Below are 17,308 nucleotides of genomic sequence, written 5' to 3' on the forward strand. Positions count from 1 at the left end.
ACTAGTGGTGTGTGACCTTGGAGAAGTTATGTAGCCACTCTGTGCTTTGTTTCCTCACACGTAGAATGAAAATGACAGGGGTACCTACTTTATAGGTTAGAGAATTAACCTATAATGTCACATAAAGTATTAAAAACTGTGATAAAAATGTTGCTTTATGATTGTTGTTATTTCCAGTTACTGGTTGAAGATATTTGAACTCTATTATAAACTGTCCTTTATTTGTTGTGTGATGTAGGGAAAGTTCATTACTTCTCTGGCTTCATGTTTTCCAACCATAAAATGGTGACCACATTTACATTAGACCAAGATACTATCCCATTTGATATTGCCCCTAAAAGCCGAAAGACTCAAAGTACTCTGAAAGGTCCTACTTAGGAAGCAGAGTTCAACAGTAATTTTACTAATTTAGGTTTGTGTTAGCACATTAATTCTCAATTTGGGGGCAATGCTTTAGGTTAGGTTTTGAAATCAAAGGCAGGCTGAACTCATCTGCTACCTCATCAAGCTTTGTTAATTCCAAATATCCGGGAGGTATTTTTTGTATCAGTAGATCTCAAGGGTTTCACAGTACTTTTTGCTTTGGCCCCAGTCAGAGGTGGGATTCCCAGAATTAGAGAGGAGCTCTGTCTCCTAAGCACTCAGATCTTTGGATGTCGCCTAACAGATGACTGACTCTCCTCTGTTGGAATGTTTTTGCAACAGGGAGCACCCTGCCCATTGGCTAGGGAGGTTCACCATGCTTTATAGTCTATTTATAAAGTTTTCTTTTTGTCTTAATATGAGGCCTTGTATACATGTAGCTAATGTGTAAGAATTTAATTAATAACTGATGAAGCCTCATATGAAAGGTAATAAGTTTTTGCTTTTAAATTCAGCTTCAACTGCTAAATTAATAGTGTTGGCAAACATACATCAGTGTAGCTTCATTGGTTGGGACTCTGTTACTGTGAGCTTTGGATAATTGGCTGGTCCAACGTGTATATTTGCTCAGTAAGTCATCTTCTTTATAACATAAATTAATAGCATGCCCAAACAATTCAGTCTTAAAAGAAGTGCTTTTAAGTACTTTATAAACAGCTACTAAATGCTCCTTATAATTTACTCTTATCTAATCATCACATCTTTTCTTGAGAGGAGTCAGAGACTTAAGAAGTTGACACGGCCAACCTTCAGATCTGAGTTCTTGGCATTCTTTGAAAAGAATTATTTTATCAAGTACTTGTCTTCAGGCCAGGCTTCTGGGTTTTTTTCCCCCTCGCCTGCCATGTCCTGTTTGGCTGTTATTTTAATTTATTATTCAAGCAAAGTATTTGAGTACTAATCTATGCTGATTTGCAGATGTCAGCTTTTCCACAGGCAGTTCAACTTCTTCTGAAGTGTCTGGGAAATCTGCTTTCTATTTGTTGTGTTGGGTTAAAAGCGAAATAATCAGGAGGGAGATAGCCTCTCATAAAACTTTCCTTCATTGCTAGGAAACATCTCTGGGCCAACCTTCCCAAATCACTCCTGTCTGGAGCTATTCAAGAAAGAACCTGGAGTCCCAAACCCCATCTCCTTCTCTCTTAACCCACAAGCTCCTTAAACCTCTTCTTCTTCTGGTGTATATAGCTTTCCTCCTCAGAAGGGCTCCACAGTTTAAAATTTTGCTCTTTGAACATTTCCTTTCCCAAAGTGAAATAACAGTTTAGAGACCATTTCTAGAATATCTTGTATTCAAGAACAGAAAAGCTGAGACTTCATTCAAACTCTTAGATACAAATTTTTTTCAATGGTAAAGCAATTTGAATTTAGGACTAATGTCCAATCTTCAGATAAGCCCTTCGCCTTCTCCTGTGCACCTGAAAATCTGGCAATATTGACTCCCTAACTTTCCCCCATCTCTGTCAGCCGGATCTCATCCCCATGCCTTTGCCCACATTGGAAGGCCCCCCTCACAGATCCCAACTCTGCATGAGGGATCTTCAAGGCCTTTTCCTTTAGGACTCAGCTCAGCATGGCCTCCCATATAAAACACTCTCGTGCAATGTCCCCGCCAAGCTGTGGTAGGTGCTCCGCTCACCACCGTAGACCTTGTATTCTTTTTATAAAGTCATCTTGCTTCAAGCAGAATCTATTTCCCTGTTTGGATCCCTAATCAGGATGTAAGCCCCTCCAGAGCAGAATGGATTTCTAGATTATTGCGTCTAGCAAGGTGCCTGGCCAAATATAACGTGTCCTCAATATGTGTTTGTAGCGTGACTGAGAGAATTATAAGCATCAGGCCATTTTATAAAAGATTAACAGAATTAGTGCAGAGTCTAGAAATTATAAATTTAGAGAGGTCATTGTTAGGCAATTCCTCTGAAATAGAGAGAAGGGAAAGTTAAGGTTATTTCACATGAGGGCAGCGTATAGTAAAATTCCATTGAACAATTTTGTATGTCAATAAATTACAGATACCTATTCAGAATTAATACAAAATGTGAACAGTAAAATTGTTGTTGTTTTTAAAGCAGATACGTCTTACTTTTATTCCTACTTTTAAGTACGTAGACAGAATATCTCATACTAGGATTTACAAATGCCGCCTGGTGGAGATTCTTCTTCATTCTAACTCAGCTGTCTGCAGAAGCTCTCATGGCTTCTGAGAACTGCTCCTTTTGAAACATTATAGGCTGACACTGTAGAAATAAATTTATATTTTCAGCAATTTCATAGGTACTAAACTAATTTATACTTTAAAAGATAAATGTAAAATTAACATAAAATTATAGTAAAACACTAATTATGACCAAGACTGATTAGAATTTGTGAACAACTTGAATCAATAAAATATTTAAATAGGAATGCAATTTTATTACTTTCAAATAGAGACAGGATCTGGATCTCGGTCTTTTTTAAGGAATATAGAAGGATGATCAGTAACTCTGTGAATTAGGCAATGTGGTGCTGATTCACCTCACCATAGAAATGTTTCCATTGGCAAATATTCACTGCAAAGTTTAACGCAATTTATACATTCTAGTAAAAATTACGCTTGAAATTGTGTTTACTCTGTTAAGTTGCTTCTTCAAAGATGTGCAAAAGAAAAATTTATAATTAGTCCATTTCTGAATTACCCCAAATTTTCAATTAGAGAAAAGATGCAATGCAAGTTGATTTAAAATGATTTTTAATGCATAGATAGAGAGATGGGAGGGCTAGGATATGGAATTGTAATCCAGAAGACAATTTTCAAAATTGCAAGTTGTGAGCAGTAACTCAGCAAATCATAGTGTGTCCACGTCGTCAGCATTTCTGCCACAGGGTTCCCTGTTCTGCAGTTTTCTAGAGTGAGCTCGGAGTCTTGTGACTGGCCCAATAACCTGTCACGTTGACCTGAGACGATGTGAGATAAAAATGAAATATTCTCCAATCATGTGATGTTTAGATTCTAAAATGAAACATATCCATTTTTCAGCTGCGATTTTTATAAACTGTGCAAGTCGGGTCGGGTTTGAGAAAAATAGATGAGGAGAAAGAGAAGGCAAGTGAAGGATGTACATCCTCTGGGAGAAGGAGTAGTAACTGGAGGGTGGAGAGGGTGAGGATGCCAAGAGGGCTTTCCCTTGTCTCACAACTAAAGCACTGCATCTGGTTTTGAGACTCTGGCTGTATCCTAAGTGTAGCTGATTTCATCGAGTGTAGCCTCCCTATCCGGCTGATCAGGCTTCCCGTTTTCAGCACCGCCTTACTAGAAAGACTTTGATTTTAAGAGCCATGGTGGACAGGGAACTTGCAGACCCATTTTCTTCTAGGAAAATGGAGGAATTTATGGTGATTCCCACCCTCCCTCTGAGCACTTAATGCTTCCAGGCAGTCTTTTGATTTTAGTTCCTTTCTTTTTCTCAGTGGGATGATCCCAAATCTTTTCAATTTTTCTGCAACTCTTTATCCTATTCGTCTTCTCATTCTAAGTGCATGACTTTATCTCTAAAGTCCTGAATGAAATGAATCTCATTTGTTTCCCTTCCCTATCCTTCACCCACAGCTCCCTTTTCTCATCCTGTCTCCCTGCAGGAGTCCTTCACCTCCCCGCTTAGGACTTCGTTCAGTCAGTCAGCAGTGGCTTCACATTCTGTGCTTTGTCTCCTCCCTCTTAAAAAATGAGCCACAAAAGACTAAAAGAATCTTCCCTTGCTTCTGCCTCCACTTCAAACTACTGCTCTCTCTCTCTTCTTCCTTTTGATCCCAAAATTCATATAAGATGTGTCTGTATTTGCTCTCTTTGACTTCCAGATCTTTCTTTGCAAACTGACTTCTATCTCCACAACTCCAAAGAAAATGCACCAGTTAGGATTACTAGTAACTTCATAATTGACAAATCTTTTTTTTACTCCTCACCTTCCCTGGCTTCTTTGTAACAGCAAAACTATTGATCATTTTTTTCTTCTTGATTTCTACAGTGTTACCTTGTCTTAATTCTCTTCTTTTCTTTTTATTGCTTCCTCTCGGTGTCTCTCACCCTTTCTGCTTCTTTATCCTGACCCTTAAATGTTTTTGTTCACCAGGATTAATTTGGCATTTTTTATTCTCATTCAACGTTCTATCCCTGAGTTAGTCATTTCATGCAGCCCAACCATGTCAACAATTACCAATTCACCATCAATTATCAACACCAAATCTATTTCTCCTGCATTGACTCTTCTTTTGACCTCCATTTATGTATTAGTGACAGCAGCTTTGACATCTGTTTGACCGTGGACAGTTTATGTGTTTCTGAACTTTGTTTTTTTCCTCTGTAAAATGTTGCTGTAAAATTAAATAATACAGCATTTCCTGTCATGTACTAGGAATAATAAAGGCCAGTGAATATTATTTTTTATACTAATGTTTTGTTGAGCAGTGAAGGTGAAAAGCAGCTTTAGCGAGCATGATGGGATGGTTGTGGAGGAAGCTGGAATAGCAGACGTCAAAGAGGGGAAGCACCACATTTTGCTTAGAGATGAATTAATGCTGTGGAATAAATACAGAATGTGACCATGCCTGTGACAAACATGAAGAGTAGCAAAGATGAGACAGCAGAACTAGTCCCAAACTAAGCAATTCAAAATGCTGAGTATTATTTCATTTAAATACTAGCATATTCCAAATAAGAAGACATTGTCTTGAATCTTCTGTTGGCTAATTAGTGTTTTCCTTAAATTTATGCATTTAGAAGTTTTAATCAAGTAACAAGTTGTATATTATCTATAATCTAAATAGTACAGATTGAACTATGTTGAAGGCATTCTTTTCTCTGTCATTTGTTGCATTGAACCTCAAGTATTATACAGATTCATTTATTCATTGATTTAACAAATCATTTTTGCATATTGCTGTGTGCCGGGCACAGTTGCATGGTGGTGTAGTTTATTAGAAGATACAGATACTTGCTTCAAGAAGCTTAAAAAGACAGCTACAGGGAATCCTGAGCAAGAAAAACAAAGCCGGCGGAATCACAATCCCCGATTTCAAAACATACTACAAAGCTACAGTGATCAAAACAGCATGGTACTGGTACAAAAACAGGTCCACAGATCAATGGAACAGAATTGAAAGCCCAGAGATAAAACCACACATCTATGGACAGCTAATCTTCGACAAAGGAGCAGAGGGCCTACAATGGAGAAAAGAAAGTCTCTTCAACAAATGGTGCTGGGAAAACTGGACAGCCACATGCAAAAGATTGAAAATTGACCATTCTTTTTCACCACACACCAAAATAAACTCAAAATGGATCAAAGACCTAAAGATTAGGCCTGAGACAATAAGTCTTTTGGAAGAGAATATAGGCAGTACACTCTTTGACATCAGTTTCAAAAGAATCTTTTCGGACACTATAACTCCTCAGTTGAGGGAAACAATAGAAAGAATAAACAAATGGGACTTCCTCAGACTAAAGAGCTTCTTCAAGGCAAGGGAAAACAGGATTGAAACAAAAAAACAGCTCACTAATTGGGAAAAAATATTTACAAGCCGCTTATCCGACAAAGGGTTAATCTCCATAATATACAAAGAACTCACACTGCTTAACAACAAAAAAACAAACAACCCGATCAAAAAATGGGCAGAGGACATGAACAGACATTTCTCAAAAGAAGATATGAATATGGCCAATAGACACATGAAAAGATGTTCATCATCGCTAATCATCAGGGAAATGCAAATCAAAACTACACTAAGATATCACCTTACACCCATTAGATTGGCAAAAACATCCAAAACCAAGAGTGACAAATGTTGGAGAGGTTGTGGAGAAAAAGGAACCCTCATACACTGTTGGTGGGAATGCAAACTGGTACAGCCACTATGGAAAACAGTATGGAGATTTCTCAAAAAGTTAAAAATAGAAATACCCTATGACCCAGCCATCCCATTACTGGGTATCTATCCTAAGAACCTGATATCAGAAATCTCAAGAGTCCGTTGCACCCCTATGTTCATCGCAGCATTATTTACAATAGCCAAGACGTGGAACCAGCCTACATGCCCAGAAACTGATGATTGGATAAAGAAGATGTGGTATATATACACAATGGAATACTACTCAGCCATAAAAAAAGACAAAATTGGCCCATTCACAACAACGTGGATGGACCTCGAGGGTATTATGTTAAGCGAAATAAGCCAGTCAGAGAAAGACGAACTCTATATGACTCCACTCATAGGTGGAAGTTAGTATATTGATAAGGAGATCTGATCGGTGGTTACCAGGGAAAATGGGGGGTGGGGGGAGGGCACAGAGGGGGAAGTGGTGTACCTACAACATGACTAACAAAAATGTACAACTGAAATCTCACAAGGTTGTAATCTATCATAACATTAATTAAAAAAAAAAAAAAAAGACAGCTACAGGGGCCAGTCCTGTGGCCTAGTGGTTAAGTTCAGTGCGCTCTGCTTCAGTGGCCAGGGTTCAGTTCCCAGACGTGGACCTACACAATGCTTCAGCGGCCAAGCTGTAGCGGTGACTTACACGTAAAATAGAAGAAGATTGGCACAGATGTTAGCTCAAGGTGAATCTTCCTGAGCAAAAAAAAAAAAAAAAAAAAAAAAAATACAGCTACATAATTAGATAATACATTTGATAAACATGTGCAACAGGTAAGAAAGGAGGTCATTTTGCTCAAAGTAGGAAGCAGAACAACCCATGACTGGGGTTCACCCTCCTTGATCAAGTTGCTCTAACAACTCAGGAATGCTGGTGAGGTACCTGTCTCAGACATCTCTCTCTGGGTCAACATCCTAAGATCGTCTATGGCTCAATTCAAGACTAGAATCTGCCATATTTTCTTCCTCTTCACCATCAACACTTCTCCTTTCTATATCTTGTTCTCATGGGACTGGTCTTGCTACTTCACCAAACCACTCTGACACCGCACACTTCATTTCACTATACTGGATCTTGAGTTACGCACCTTCCAGGATGTTAGAACTGATCTGAGAATTTTAGGATTTGTGGTTTGAATGTTCTGATCCCAGGTCTCAGGACAGTCTTTGAAGATTCGAAGACGTTGAATATGATTAATGTATGTGCTTGAGCAGTTGCTTTGATTAATAATAAAACTATTTAAAAGGTAATCGGGATCTTTGAAGTTAGAGGTTAAAATAATTATTTATTTCACTATTAAAAGATTTAAGAGTGAAATGGTATATCTTCAAATGTTTGATTAACTGAATCTATTAATTAGATGTGATAAACTCAAGAGCAAATTCGGAGAAAAGATTATTTTACTCTTCAACAGGTATGGAACCTCCTGGAGTAGTTGGAGCTCACACTGATATAGGAATCTGATAAAAAATAAATTGATGCTTCTTGTATTTTGGTCAAGACTTACTGCTGTGACTTGTTCCCATGAACCAACATCCTCTTGTGAAGGAAGGGCCAAAGTTTCCTTTATTCCCAAGAGAACTGATTACAGTGACTGCTTCTATTTTGGTAAGTTATATAAACATGTTTCAGTGAGAGCAAAAAAAAAGCATAGCATGTTTAGTGATTCAGCAAAAACGAGGATGGCTTTGGTTAGACAAAAACAGTTCAAGTCTTCTTATTAGTGCCATTTCCACTGACTCTCAAAAACATTGCTTTTAAAATTGCCTTAAGAAGAAAAATTAGACTTTTTTTTTTTTTTGAGGAAGATCAGCCCTGAGCTAATTACTGCCAGTCCTCCTCTTTTTGCTGAGGAAGCCTGGCCCTGAGCTAACATCCGTGCCCATCTTCCTCTACTTTGTGTGTGGGATGCCTACCACAGCATGGTGTGCCAAGTGGTGCCATGTCCACACCCGGGATCTGAACCGGCGAACCCTGGGCTGCTGAAGTGGAACGTGCAAACTTAACAGCTGCGCAACCGGGCTGGCCCCCCAAATTAGACTGTTTATGAAAATCCCTTTCAAGCTTATGGTAGAATCATAGCAAAAGTGACTGTAGGGAGGACATTTCCAGGAAACAAGATCATAATTTGGTATTTGGTCAGATATTGCCTTCCAGATAATACTCTCTGCCAGCTTTGAGGTTTCTGTGTTTTGGACTAACAAACTATCAAAGTCAATGTTTCTACACATAAGAATAGAGAATGGAATGGTTTTTCAAGCACCTTTCAGTTGAAACCTAGATGCTTAGTCTGTTAACATGGTGGTGTATTTGCTGTTTGAGTTTTTTTCTTATTTCAGGAAATTAATTTACTGAAAGCCAAGGTAACCCCATTTCACTTCTCCCTATCAAAACAGGTAAGCCCAGCTGTAAGACCGATATCAGGAGACAGGGTCAGACAATGCTGGCAGGGTAGGCTTTCCATGTGCACAAAAGAGTGTAAATATACCACTAATTTAACCAACCTAAGTGGAAGTGAGGCACTTCATTGGGGAGATTTATTGGAAAATAATAGTTTGATTATTCATTCATTCAACAAATATGTATTGACCACTTACCATGGTGACACAGCCTCTGACCTCACAAAGCTTGCATTCTAACGGTGGAGACCATCAAGTAAACAAGTGTAACCAGGATAACATTTTGAAAGTGCTAAACAGATGTAGTTTTAATTCCCATTAAATCACAATAGCCTGAAGCTTGCCACCATATATGCACACAGATGGACCATACAATCCAAACTTGGGCTAATAAGGCTTTGTTATAAGGATGAATAAGAGCTGGGGGCTAAATAGTGATAGGCAGAAGTGCAAACAAGTTGAAATCCTGGATCCCAGTGAGAGCATTTGAGGAACTGAAAGAAGTTCAGCTGGAAATAAGTGGCTGGAATCAAAAAGGAAGTGGCAAAAGATGAGGATGGAGAAGTGAGCCGAAGTACATCAAGTATGTCCAATAAGCCTTATTACCATGTATTTGAGGAATGGAAAGGAGGCCCTTGTGACTGGAACTATCTAAGTGGAATATTTAAAATCATCATTATAAGTGGTGACCAACTTGAACATTAGAGTTCAATTAATCTATCAACCTCGGGAACCATGATGTTGCTGTGATCCAATTTGGATGAGCACCTTGTGTAAGCAAGAAAAATGAAAAAGAATTTGGGTGTTTGGTCAAGTTGCCGTCACATCTGCACTGGATATAGGAGAGTGATGGACTCTGCACAGCATCCTATGGGTGCACATTCTCAAATATTCTAAGGTCTCATTGTGAGAAGAGTGGGCGTAGGCTCGGGTTCAGTAAACAGCAGCAGAAAGTCTTGTGAGGCAGCTCTGATTCCTCTCCTCCCTGCCCTTACTAGGGGCAGCTTCCCCAGAGGAATGGAAATTAGCATTCATAAGAGGCTTTGACTATGTTCCCTGAAAGAGCTGTAGAGCCCTATCATGGGGTTGAAGGGAGGGTGAGACAGGCCTGTGGGGTGCTACATATGATGGTTACTATTTAACTATAGGTATCAGAGGGATCCAGAGAGCTAGTCTATAGCATATGTCTAAGAAAGAGTGCTAGGGATCAAAACTAGAAAAATCAAATCAGTTATGGGTCCAAGAGTCAAGCAAGAATCCAGAAACAAGATGAAGAGGAGAAAAAAGCTCATGAGTGAAGGGGTCTAGGTCTGGAACTTTTGCAATGAGCAGAGTAATGACACTTGGGTTCTCCTTAGCTGGGCACCAGCTGTACTTGCATGAATAAGTCAGCCTCAGTTAAGACATGGGGTCATAGTAGACATGTAAAGAAATGAGGCACACTGCTGACAGATGGACACTGGGACTACTGTCAAAAGAAACCAAGAAAAACCACAGCTGAGTGTTCCAAGATGAAAATGGCTCCTGGAAGGGTAAATAGAGGATCAGGCTGGGAGAGCACATGACTCAGTGGTCTCTATTCGGCTTTCTCTGAAATTCCGAAAGAAGTCATTTTGGTATAAGAGAAAGGAATAGAGATGAGGCAAACTGGGAAACAGAGACTCCTGGCAGGGCCTTAGACCAACTAGTACACAATTATAACCTCTTCTTGGATGCCTGGTAGAGACTAAGAGAAAAGATGACTGCATAAAGCTAAGAGATGTGTGGCGTCCTTTGTCACTGGTTTTTGGTTTGCAAACGGGCAGATGAGAAATGAGATTCCTTCAATGGTGACCTAATGGCCTTTCACATCCTAGTCAGTTTTTATTAATAGATTGCCCTTTATGATAATAAATTTTCCTTCTTTGTAATTTTCCTTATACCCAAGCAGAAAATATATTTACACCAGAGTCGTTTCTTTCCTTTAGGGCCAGAAACTATTTGGGGGAGTCTCTGGCAGGGTGTTTGTTTTTCTTATTTTTTTTTGTGGTCTACTATACAAGTTATACATGGTGATTTGAATTCAGATTAAAGCAATCTATGAAGTCAAGAGAAATCTATGAAGTTGTTAAAATAGGGAACTCAATATCCCTGAGTCTGAGGTTTTGAAGTCAATTGAAACACGAACACATTAAGTAATCCTGCACGTGTCCTTTGGCTCGGTCTATTTCCTTCAAGTGTGTTGTTTATCTTTGTGTAAAGAGACTTAAAATAAATTATGCTTAAAATAGTATTATAAAAATGATTTATAATTAAATTATTGTAATTAAATTAATTTAAATTGGCTTAAATCTTTGACAAAATTGAAAAATACAAACTTTAAGACACATTATATTGAAGTAAATAGGGTAGGAGGAAGACTACGTCCATAGTTAGGCTAAAAGCAGTCAATGAGCACAAAACTTAGATGTGACTTTCTTGATTGTTAGAGCACAAATAAATCATGTTGGATTCTATATTTCTCATGATCTAACCTAAGGAATTATACCTTTGTATCCAAATGGACATTTTGTTTTCCCCAACACTCTAGGAGAAATTTATCACAAAAATCATTATATAAGAGACCTTTAACAAGATGGTAGACAATACATTCAGTTCACAGTTGAGGAAATGCAGAAACAGTCTTCATGTGGTTATTTCTTATAACAACCCTTTCTACAATAGGAGGTAAAATGTTAAGTCTAATTTGAGAAAGTATGACTTTGTGAGAGTAAATTAGTAATGGGATTTTTGTGCGTGTGTGATCTGATGGTGGCAGTGGTAAACTGTTGAGAAGCTGGGGCAATGAGCTCCCCCTCATGATTCAGATGTCCCAGATGAGCTTGTGAGAAGAGGAGTAGAGAAGAAAATTCAAAAGCAAGCCTGCTCCAGAAATGGCAAGCATCTGGGTTGTAAGTTGATGGGAGATCCTCATGTAGCCACTACCGTGTAGGAAGCAAGGTCAAAGTTGTTAGGCAAGTTAAAGAGCCTTTTGCAAACTCTTGCCCAGGTGAAAGTTCTACTTCGATTTTCACAGAAGTGGATTGTCATGAAAACAAGGTTTGGGAAAAATTAATGCTTGTGGTTTCCACATACTAAATTGGCTACTGGCATATTATTCGAAGAGAATATAAAGCATTCATTGACTATCTGAATAAAAAAACTGCTTAAACTCTCATTTTCCAGCTCATGTGGTGGGATATACTATTGACACAGCTGTCTTAACCTATGTGTGGCAAAATATTTGCTTACTAAAGACCATTCCTCATCACCATTTTCCTTAGAGGAGCATCATGCAAAAAAGAGAAGCCCATGGTAGTCAAGACTGTGGTAAGAAAACTTGCTTTGTACTCTCTTTTACTTGAAATTTTTTATTGAGCTGTAGATTCACATGCAGTTCTAAGGAATAATACAGAGAGATCCTGTATATACTTTTCCCAGCTTCTCTCAGGGGTAACATCTTGCAAACTACAGCATTTCAGCACAACCAGGATATTGACATTAATACACTCCACTGATCTTATTCAGATGTCCTCAGTTTTACTTATACTCGTGTGAGTGTGTTTAGTTCTAAACAACTTTATCAGGTCATTTTCTGTATCTATCACCACAGTCAAGACACTGAACAATTCCATCACCACAAGGATCCCTCCTGTTGCCTTTTTATAACCATACCCTCTTCTGTCCCCCTCTACACCTCTCACCCCCATCCCTAAACCCTGGCAACTACTAATATGCTCTTCATTTCTAAAATTTTGTCATTTCAAAAATGTTATATAAATGGAATCATATATTATACAAACTTTAGGATTGGCTTTTTTTACTCAGCCTAATTCTCTGAAGGTCCATCCAAGTTGTTGCAAGTATCAATATTCATTTATTTTTGTTGTTGAGTAGTATCCCATGGTATGGATGCACCACAGTTTATTCATCTGTTGAAGGACACCTGGGCTGTTTCAAACTTTTGGCTATTACAAATAAAGCTGCTATGAAAATTCAAGTGCAGCTTTTTGTGGGGACATAGGTTTTACTTTCTCAGAGATCAATGCCCAAAAGTGCAAGGGCCGGCTTACTGCTTGTAAGCAAATAAGTACAATAGTATTGATTGTCTAGTTGTATAACAAACTGTCAAGCAGCTTTCCAGAGTGGCTGTACCTTCTTACTTCCTACCAGCAATGTATGTGTGATACAGTTTTTGCACATCCTCACCAGCATTTGGCATTGTCATTATTTTCATTTTAGCCATTCTGATGAGTGTACAGTATTTTATTGTGGTTTTAATTTGCATTTATCTGAATGGCTAATGACGTTGGATATCTTTTCATGTGCTTATATACCATCCAAATGTCCTCTTCAGTGAAATCTCTGTTTGTATCTTTTGTCCTGCTTTGTATTCTAAAGTATACAACTTTCTAGCTTCAGTAGTGGGTTTTTTTAAATTAGAAAAAACATTGATACCAGGTACAAGACGTTTGTCGTTGTTTCATTTCAGACAGAGACGCCAACACATTTCCCACAGATAGAACCCTTATATTTGTACTCAAGATTCACTTGAGGGCTCGGGAACCAAGGGTCAGGGAAATGGCTTCCAGAACACTCTTTAAAACATTTTTTTTTAGTTTCACAAAGTATTTGGGATACTTACGTATTGTAATCACTTCAGTTAATTAGTTAATAAATTAGGTCAATAATGGAAAATAAATTTACATTATTTTTATACATCTGAATTGTAGGCAATACTATACTCCCCATCAACAGCCAGATGCAGCTAGAAGAAAACTTCCAAGAAGAGGCAGCAGAGTCTATAAGAAGATGTTGAACCTGTGTTGGGCAGCTGGTCTCAGCGGGGCCTGTAAGACAAGCATCAATTGCCAACCCTCGGCATGTGGTTTATTATCAGTGAGTGGCAGTAGAGAACTGACTGAGTGCCAAGAGAAGCTGGAACCTCCTCTTGCTCAGCCACAGCACAGACCAGCATAACTGGACCAACGGCTGGGTGCTTGGGGCAAGTCTCCCTGCAGTGAAGGGAGGAGGAATGAGTAGTGATGCCTGGGACAGAGAAAGTAGTGGTGTCCCTGGGGGCCATACCTGTCTAGAGCCCAATACAGAGAAGGGACAGTTTCCAAGCCAGTGAAAACAGAGATGGGTGGGATGGACCCACAAGAGATATTGGAGGGAACAGGACACGGCTTTGCATGGTTTTTTGGGGAAAGAAGTCTTCAAATGAGAGGGAAGCCCCAGATCTATGTGGAGAAATATTGCATCTTTTTTTTCCTTTCCTTCCAGAACCAAAGCAGTGAGAGTGGCTTTTAGAAAATACAGAAACTGTAAACCCTGGTGTGGGGCTTGTTTGCAGTGGGTAGTGAGTGAATGAATAACCCATTTAGGATTATATTTTAGATTTTGGAGTCTACATATATTAGTCCAATCTCTGTGCTCCTCCTCAAATACTCCCTAAAGCAATAGCCTGGATGGACCAACACCGCCCCAAATTAAAGGAAGAAAGAAATTCTGGACTAATAGACTAAAGGATTGACTCTCATGATTTGAGGAGTAAATAAAATGTCTCCCAGTATTTCCCAGCTTATCTTCCCCCTCAGCTACCATGATCTTTTACTGCTAATTTTTAAAACCTAATTGCTTAAACAAACTGACCCCACTTCCTTATTCCCCTCACTCTTCAACCTGACTTTTGTCCCCATCTCTCCTCCAATAGAATTCCTGCTAATGACCTCCATGTCACTAAATGCAATGAGCATTTTTTCAGTCTTCATCTTACTTGACCACTCAGCAGCATTTTTTTTTCTGTGACGCCTAATGTCCCTCCTACCTTCCTATCTCTTATTTTTAGACTTATCCTCTTTTCTTGAGACCTTAAAAGTTGGTGCCCCTCAAGATTTATTCCTAAACTTTTTCTCTTAATCGACATCCATAGATATGGGATGTCACCCCTACCCATTTGAAGCTATCAAATTCTCTCATTCAATCAAACTTATCATACTAATCAAACTTAACTCTTATTCCCCCTTGCCCTCCCATCCTCCAATTCACTCTCCACAGTGTTGTTTTAAAGAAGTACTCTTGTCACTTCTCTGCCCTTGGATAAAGACTGGCTTCTGCTTGCTTCTCCTACTGCACCACATTCAGCTTCTATCAACATCCTCCTTTCAGTTCTTTCTCTTTCAAGGTCTTTGCTAAGGCAGTTACCTCTGCCTGGAATATTTCTACCATTCTCTGTGCCCCCCACAACCTCATCTAGTTCTTGCCTAATCATCCTTCATGTTTTTGCCCAAATGTTACTTCCTCAGGAAGGCTTCCTGACAACACCAAAATAGATCAAGTCCATCTCTCACATGCAGAGCCCCGTGAACTCTTCCTTTAAAGGCTTGTCACTGTTTTTATGTATTTGTGTGATTATTTAATTAATTCGTGTCTCTCGTATTAGCTCCAGAAGGGGAGATGCCTTGGCTGTTAGTTCTCTCTGCACCTCAGGAACCCAGGACAGAGAATGAGTGAAGAAACCGAGGTCTTCCACAGCCAGAGGGCATGGGGATGCTGGAGTAGGTATACCAGCCTTGGGAGTAGGCACAGATTGTGACTGTCTCATACTTAATTGCTCCAAATTCAATTTCTGGTGCTGTTTCCTTTCTGATTATTGAAATAATTCCTGAAAACCTTGCTCAGCCAGGAAGTTGTCTCAGATTTTATTTTTTTAAATGTCTTTAAATGACATTTGTAGAGCATTTTATAATTTACAAAGTATATACGTTTCCATTATGTCATTTGAATCCCCAAACACCCTCTCAAGCAACATATTATTCTTAATTGACAGATGTGGAAAATGAGCCTTAGAGGGATTAGGTGACTAACCCAAGTTCTCTGAGTTAATAAGGGACTGAGTAGGGACTTCACCCCAGATTTTGCAGTGCCGAGTTCTGTCTTTTCCCACTGCTGGATAATTGCTTACGATTTCTCTTCACTCGGTCAAGTCTGAATTTGGACTTTAATGGTTAACGATACCCCAAGAATGATACAGTTTTTATTACATTTACATATATAGCAAAAATCACAGCATTTATATATGTATGTCTCTTAATTTATATATGTATGTCTCTTCATACAGACACTTCTATCTGGATCGGTCTTTCTTATACTGGAGGAGAGACATTTGATTCAGAACCCAAGGTCCTTAGTTGGATAGTTGTCTTTGTAAAATGGTCATATCTTTTTTCTGTTTTTTAACTGATAACGTTCAGGAGAATTGATGACCAGGTTTACAAAACAAGGCAGACCTTCAAATCTATGGAATCATGGTTAATGTCAATTATTTCAATCATTACTCTTTCATTATACCATCAAGTCATATTTATATTATTTCAGATAAAATCCAAAATATAAACCAATTTTTTGATCAAGAAACTTTTATAACAGCTGATTAGGCATCCTAAATTGGGGCAAAGCTTTACATTTTCCAGAATAAAGAAAAGAAGAGCATGTATTAATAATTCAGCTTGGCAATTACAGCCAGGTCCTTTATTGCTGGTCATTTAGTTGCACAAAAACTTTGGAAGTCCATTTCAGAATCCAAGTTTTGTTAGTTCTAATTAGCAGATTAGTTACTACTGAGAAACTGAGAAAAATAATTGCAGTGGAAAAGTAGACTCTTTGATTTGCGTGTATTTAGATTTTTATCAAGAGTGTTTTCCCTTAAGGCAAGCTTTATGGTGGCAGTTAAAGCCTAAGTCTTGGCTGCATAAAATTTGTTTGAAGGTCACTTGTAAGCTTAGGTCACGGTTCTAGTACCAATAATATTAATGTGATTAACACACTCTCTTGTGGGGTCTCAGTAAAGAAAGAAAGAAGTTAAAAGGAGCTTATTCAATGTATTTGGAAAGTACAGACACTTGTGCAGATACCATTGATTGTAAGATTCATCACAAATTTGGAAACAGCTTCTTTCCCTTTTCATGGCAAGGTACGCATGGAAGGCTGGCAGGAGGTGATGGGCCGGAGGGCTCCGGCAGGACCAGGCAACACCAGATCTCTCTGAAAACAGAGGGGAGGAATAAAACCAAACGGACAAACAATCAAAAGACGTCCCAGCTCGTTGCAAAAGAACAAGACGCTATTTTAAATATAAGCACATTAATAAAAAAAATCTTGATTCCAGAAAAGTTACACTGTCTTGCCTAAAATCATCTTGCCCTATAGCCAATGGTTTAGAGAAATCATGCTTTTCAATGGGACCTCTAAAAATATATACCATTGTATGGATGGGAGAGTCTGTAAAGAGAATTTATACTATAATGAGTCATTATTTTAAAAAGCCCCAATATATAATCTGTGGCATGTGTACAACAAATGGTTAGATTTCTTTTTGTTACTGATAAATTACTAAAAAGTCCAGCTTGTTCAAACAAATGTTTTATTGTTTTTACAATTTTCCTCCTAATTGAAAAATGGTCAAACATTAAACAATATATCTTCCACTGGGTGAAACATAGTTGAACTTTATTGTTTTTTGGCTGAGGAAGATTGGCCCTGAGCTAACATCTATTGC

At 38.5% G+C, this 17,308-nt stretch overlaps 1 long non-coding RNA gene across 4 annotated transcripts in view; it reads left to right on the forward strand.

Annotated features, from left to right (window-relative positions):
* Nucleotides 1–17,308, forward strand: part of LOC124233458 (uncharacterized) — a 37,724-nt gene that overhangs the window by 19,231 nt on the left and 1,185 nt on the right. The window contains exons 4-8 of one of the 4 annotated variants that reach the window (XR_006887058.1): nt 7,746–7,939; nt 11,935–12,078; nt 13,482–13,647; nt 15,194–15,312; nt 16,724–17,207. This is a non-coding gene — a long non-coding RNA (uncharacterized LOC124233458). Of the gene's footprint in view, nt 1–7,745; nt 7,940–11,934; nt 12,079–13,481; nt 13,648–15,193; nt 15,313–16,723; nt 17,208–17,308 lie in introns of those variants that run through there. The other 3 variants (XR_006887056.1, XR_006887055.1, XR_006887057.1) reach the window with 3 other exon arrangements.

The sequence above is a fragment of the Equus quagga genome, unplaced genomic scaffold, assembly GCF_021613505.1.
Source record: "Equus quagga isolate Etosha38 unplaced genomic scaffold, UCLA_HA_Equagga_1.0 203_RagTag, whole genome shotgun sequence".
In the NCBI taxonomy this organism is placed as follows: Eukaryota; Metazoa; Chordata; class Mammalia; order Perissodactyla; family Equidae; genus Equus; species Equus quagga.